The sequence below is a fragment of the Lytechinus pictus genome, chromosome 5 (genome assembly GCF_037042905.1).
Source record: "Lytechinus pictus isolate F3 Inbred chromosome 5, Lp3.0, whole genome shotgun sequence".
In the NCBI taxonomy this organism is placed as follows: Eukaryota; Metazoa; Echinodermata; class Echinoidea; order Temnopleuroida; family Toxopneustidae; genus Lytechinus; species Lytechinus pictus.
The window spans coordinates 22,698,747-22,705,478 of record NC_087249.1 but is presented as its reverse complement, the minus strand read 5'-3'; positions in this window follow the sequence as shown (position 1 = coordinate 22,705,478).

The window sequence follows — 6,732 nt, the reverse complement described above, 5'->3', positions numbered from 1 at the left end:
CTTCTTGCCACAAGCGCCATACTGGGCCCCCTCGAGCATGATTTATAGATCTTCGCCCTGATGTGCACAATCATAACAAAAATCCTGTTCACCGTGGCGTACAAAAAACAGAGAGAAAAGGAAAGAGAGAAGGGTGAAATATGATCTAATCTTTTTAACACTATGTCAAAATCTATCACAAAATTAGATTTTTGAAATAAAAATGTCTTTTTTTTGTCCGATACACCATATCGCCCCCTCAATTTTTTTTGCCTGATGACTCCATCGCCTGTTCCATGATATGACCGGGAAATTTTTGGATCATGCCCCCCCCCCCCCCCCCTGGCCACCGACCCCTGTTACGCCCCAGGTCCACACATCATTTTGTGTATTTGTCGACGATAGTTTAGTCATAAAGAAAGATCGTTTACGTTAATAACTTGTGACCAAATTCCGCGATTTCTTATATCTGTTCATAGAAAATGGGCTTATTTCTGCCCATAATTTCCTCTGAACCTTCCAAAACACAGGACCATCAACATGATTCTTGCACTTAGGTGTCTAAAAAAATATGCTGTAACTACGGCAACACCTTGTGACATCAAAATCCAGGGAAGTACAGGGGATCTCGGTACCATGGTAACTTCGGAGCCATTGATGAGGGAACTATAATCTAAAAATGAGTCTGATGAAGAATATCTTTCGTGGGTTGTACCAAAACCTTTTACAATAAAGGGGGTAGGGATAGGCAAATTTACCAACTCTGTGTGTTGCCTTTCCGTGGCTGTGTGTACATGGTGTAGCTAGTCACACATACCCTAAACCTTTCTAGCTATAAATAATACTGATAATAATAAATGTGTAGGATAAAAATCAAAATGGTACACGTACACATTTTCTTACTTGATGGCATAATGATTTTGGTATGAATTAGTGTGTTATCATTCAAATTTGCCCTTTCCACGAGACTACATAATCGCTAAGAATGTTGCATTGTTGGTTGAGAGCCTGATAAGAGTTTAGTAGGCATACTTGAGATGGAGCTATAAAACAATGCTGCTAGTTCGTGGCTGTATAAGAAAATAAATGTTACGATGCCCAGTAGCCTACAATACGAACACAATTCATGTTTATTGGAACTACAATTCCATCTTTAGTTTCTTCTTTTGATGCTGCTGATGACAGCAATATTCAAAATAGTAATGACAATCCTAACCATGTTAATATAAATAATCGATGGATAATAATGAAAATATACGAACAAAAGGGATTGGCATGTAACCTGCTAAGTGCTAAGTATTGTGAGTTTATTTTCCTTCGTGGGCTTATTTTTCTTCAAAAATGTTACAACTTATTATGCAGTTGCTGCTTCCTTCGCCCGTGCAACAACTGAACGCCTTTGCACAGAACACTGGAGGCTATTCGAGGGAAGTTGCTACCAGTGCTCCAAAGGTCCTATTCTGTTTTACCAAGCGAATGATGCGTGCGAGACCGATTCTCTTAATTTAATCCAGGATGTGATTTTTTGTTTGATACCCGCTTCCTTGTTATCTATTCACAGTGAAGAGGAGACTGAATTCATACATCAGTTATGGCTCGATAGTGTAAGTAGGATGGGGTACGTAGGGCCTCGATTTCAACAAACCTCTTGGCTTCATTTTGGCTTCTCCAGGAAATTTCAAACACGTTCAAACAGATACATTTATCAAAATATGAGTTTTCAAATTTGAGACATAAGTTTGCAAAAAAGTATGATACTCGGGTTAAATTTCGTCCTGGTGATGTTCGTATATCAATAAAGTTTCCTGGAATGTTTCAAGACAATCACCTCATTTTTCCTTGATTAATGCTATAATGTTAAAAAAAAACATAACTCAGCCATAATGACCTCATCATCTTCTATAAATAGTATCACATTATGGGGAATCTATTCATCTTCATGTGACAATTATTTACTGGAAGTTTATATTAATTCAGATTTCATCAAATGGTAGCCATTTTGGACGCCATTTTGGATTTGGAAGTTTTCACAATTTTTTGGAGGTAGACCTCTTGAATGTTGATCGTTATACGTTAAGCTTAAAAATAAGAACGGTCTGTTTCGTTTGTAAGGATGGTGGAACGAACTCAAAACATAAGCTAGATATTCGTCTTTGACCCTCCGCTTTTAATCTGATTAATGTCATAAAAGCCATTACGGGTGAAACCAGCCTTGGTCAGAAAATAAATTAAGTGAGGGAGAAGAAAAATGAAACAGAATGGAGAAACTTTAAGAGGATTCTTACACGCAATAAGAAAGTCATGGCTGTTTTAAAATTGAGATCCTTAATACTATGTAAATTTCAAATTGGCAACTTAAGAAGTAAATTATGACAGGTGGGAGGGGCAACATTCCCATAGGCCATACTGAATTATCAGGGATATGCAGTTTTCTCCCGAGTACCTTTTCTATATGGTGCAGTAAGGAAAACATAACACAGTTCTGCAGGTAGGCCTAGCATATTGTTTATGTCCTCATGAAAGAAAAATATATTGTTTTGAAATAAAGCTTATAAAAAAATTACATATTAATCATTTTATTAATTGGAGTAATGTAAGACTGAGCCCTGGCCTTTTATCACTACGATTATATCATCAACGCGGCCAATTTGAAGTCTCCCTAGGTTTGATGACTACCGATTTTACAAGTCATAACTTTGTCCGATATTTTCAAACTTGTACCTACTTACTTGTCTGATTTTAATTTCTCTTTTAAAAACAACTTTAAATTTCGGTTGGATTTCCTTTTATAGGTGCAGTGGTAGTGTTTCCAAATGGGCTGAGGTAGCATTGGAGAGAGTTGTTTATTTTTTCACATAATTTGCTGAGCTGCATTTATACAGTACTGTACCGTTAACTCCCTATCGTGAACGAATGAGACAAAAATTCAAAAACACACAGATGAGACAATGACGGTTGGAGCCTTGGTGTATCCCATGTGTTTCCAAGCACGTACTTTTAATTCAGGACTATCTCTGTTAAAATGCAATTTAGACATATTCACCACATTCGCGAAATTTCTCCATCATATAATTTTAACGAAAATATATATCATTTAATTTTTATTATTTTGGGGGATTATATCCCTATTAATAGGGTGCATCTGATCAGGCCAGGACCGGACCCAATGCCGTGGATCGGACTCGCTACTTTCACCACAGAAAGAGATGAGTGGATGGGTCGTCTTTCAATATAGAATTCTTCGAGGTTGTGTCTGTTTCTTCATGAAGTATTAGGCTGTCTCAACAACGATGAAGGAATTACATTCTTCAACTTGAAATGAAAAGCTGGGATGGTATATGTGTAAGGAGAGGCTACTCTCCTGCCGCTGAAGTAATAAGGTGATTAAAAAAATTGTTATTAGATTACTTGGACCCACCTTTTCGACCTACCTAAAAATTTGGTTTTTGCAGGTCCATAAACACGGGGAGTCTTGGGGTTCGAACGACCCTTCTTTTAAATCTTTTGAATTATTCATGCTTTTTAACCATGTGTAAAGAATTTTTTTTTAGTGATAAACTGATAACGGTTTGCTTTTTCTTCTTGTCAACACTTTAGGAGGAAATAACGGTCCCTACCTTGGCGATTCATGGTAAGACAAGGTGGGTGGGTGTGCGCGTGTGTATATGGAAGGGGGTGTGTATGTGTGAGGGGTGAAGGTCACTGCATACTGTACCCTTTCGCAAATTTTCTGAAAATGTAACGAATATAATTTTCTAACTTTAGGTCCCGAATAACAATAAGAACATTCTGGGTAATCGCAAGAGTTAAGTTCGGAGTGAACAATTTACATTCAAATCTATACAAGATTGTGAAATTATACAAAATGATCTTGACACGTTGAATTATGGTAAAAACATGGTTTCTTGATTTTAATGTGTCAAAATGAGAAATAATGAGGGTGTGTTCGTGTGTGTGTGTGGAGGGGGTGGGGTGTGGATGTACGTGTAGCGGCCTGTGGATGGGCGTGCGGGTGATGTGGGTGTGTGAGTGAGGGATAAGTATAAGACTGGTATAGTATGTGGTAAGTTAGGTCCTTAAAGAGAGTAGGCTATCAGGTATCTAAATATGACCTATTCAACCTCTATGATGCTGTATTTTGCACGATAATTTATTTGTCATTTATTTGTCATTTTGCCTCCGACGAAGATTGTGCTAGGATCGAAAGCTTAGGCCCCTTTTGACTTTCTGATAATTTATGATATCTGTTCGAATGCATTCTGACTGATAATGGCTGATTAAATTATTTGAAGTTAGTTTAGAAAATAGTATATTATCTTGAATTCCATTTTATTTTAACAAAATCGAATAAAGAAAGAAAAAATGTGTCCGGTGTGCTTGAATGTTCGTACCAGGATGTGTAGTGTGGGTGTTCGTGAGAGTGTGTGTGTGTGAGTGCGTTGTGTGAGTGGGGTGTGTGTGCGTGAGTGGGTGTGACATTGAGGTTTAGCGGCAATTTGAGGGATTTAAAGGTAGACGAAATATATCGTTTGTGAAGGCATTTGGGGATGATTCGTATCATCTCCATTCCACATCGCCTTCATCTTTATTTTCTTCAAAATAATCTTCACATTTTCTTTCGCCATTCGGAAATGAGCAAAAGTGTGACTTTGTGAGTACGGTGTACGGAAGGTATGGCTGGTGGTAGAATAGGCATGTCCTACAAAACCCTGAGAAGTTTTAACCAAGAAAAACTGGACTGAAAATCAATTCAACACTGGACGCCGCGATTTAACAGACCACTAACTCTAGCCTGACTTTGATGATCACTTAAAATCACTATGAAATCTTACTTGTTTTGTCCCAGATGTGGTGGAACGATTTTGACCCTCATGGGCACACACACACACACACATTAGGAGACTATCAGGGTGTGTGTGGGAGGGTTAAATACACACCGTCTGGTTTCTGGGACCCGATTTGCAATTATTTTTGCTACCTTAGAGACTCATTAATGACATCACGCCAATCATTAGCCCACGGACTCTGACTGTTGCAATTTGAAAAATCAGTTTATGTACGAAAGTTTCTAACCTCATTTTCTGGAATGTAGTTTGTGTAAGTTGATAACTGCCGAAAACCACTCTCTTATACACTTTTTGCCAGGGCAGAATTATTCATGATATATTATTATCCCAAAAGTGTCTTTATCTGTTATCAATATTCCGATCGACAGGCACAGCAAGTTTCCGTTTCCGATCTAATTTTCAATAGATACCTGTATGCTGAGTTTGTCGACCGGAACGATTACAATGGATCAAGATATGAGAGCCATAAATGAAAGTTAACTTGGTAAATCTAGACATGAATAATGACGTGAACCAGTTTATACATAATGTAATAGGGTCATGAATGTGGCAATTGAAATGAGACCATTGAAGTTATTGAACGCATGTACATAAAGAGAGGGAGAGAGAGAGAGAGGGGGGGGGGGGGAGGGGGGTTATAGGGGAGGTGATCCGAGTACGGGCAATGCCAGGCCATTCTGATAGGGGGCAAGACGAAACATCAATATTTCGCTTTTAGCGCTATTCCACAGGAATGACGTCTCAAAGCGCATTACATCATGATTACGCCGGTCAGTGAATTCTGGCGGAATTCCTTTTTTTTTCATTAGAACTTACCGAGCATAAGAGATTTTAATGTTGCACGTTCCTTTTTCTCTCCCTTCTTTCTTCCTATTTCTACCCTTACATTTCACTACTTGGAAGATAATCACTTACATCGAAGGGCGGCGCCCTTCGATGTAAGTGATGTATCGCTGCCCTTCGATGTAGGTGATAATTGTGTGAAGATGTGATAATGTAGCAATAATTTATTGTAGGAGTGCATCTATGGGTTTATTTCCACGGCTTACATTCATGTCTCGTGTACTTTACCCAAGACAGCTCAACTTGATAAAGCGCTCAGCAAAACGGGGGAGCGCGCTATAATATCCCAAAGCTAGAGTTCACCTAAACTGCTAAAGAGAACTGGCAGTGGTGACGTCTGGTGTAATCGCCTTCGAAAAAAATTGGAACAGCGAAATGGACTCCTGAACTCTGCAGACTCTTTAATGCATGTAGCAAATTAGCCCCGACGTCGGTGGTCAGTCAAAGAAGAAGAAAAGAGTAGATGAAATTTCAGAGACATCTTTTTCCGATATCAAGGCATTCTATCTCTCTCTCTCTCTATCTCTCTCTCTCTCTCACTATCCCCTTCTAGTGTTTGTCATTCATTCTATACTTAGACCTCAGGCAACACCATTTTCGTCCAGTTCCATTAGTCTTTTTACCATAACTTCTATTCTATGTTTCCTTACTTGTGTAATTGGTCAGTTGTTATTTCCGACTGCTATCTGACTAAAACAAAATAGTAATAACCTTACCGACTTTCAGGTAACTAAGGCCTAATGACTGAAGTTGTTTATTATTGCATTGGCGTATCTACTTTAGTTCGAATTTAAGTTGGATGTTGAGTTGGGGTGAACCAGACTGAAGTCTTTTCTTTACTTTACCTGGTGTTACAGCACTAATATGTAGATTCAATTCTTGGTAACATTTTGTTAAAAAAGAAAGTTTCCAATATTCTCTTTTTGAAATCTTATTTGTTTTCATTTTTCTGTTCTTTTAGAGAGTTATTAATTTGATAAATGGTATTTTTACATTATCTCACAGTGTTATTTAATTTATAAAGTGGTGAAAGAATACGGGGTACTTAGAAATAAGGCCTACC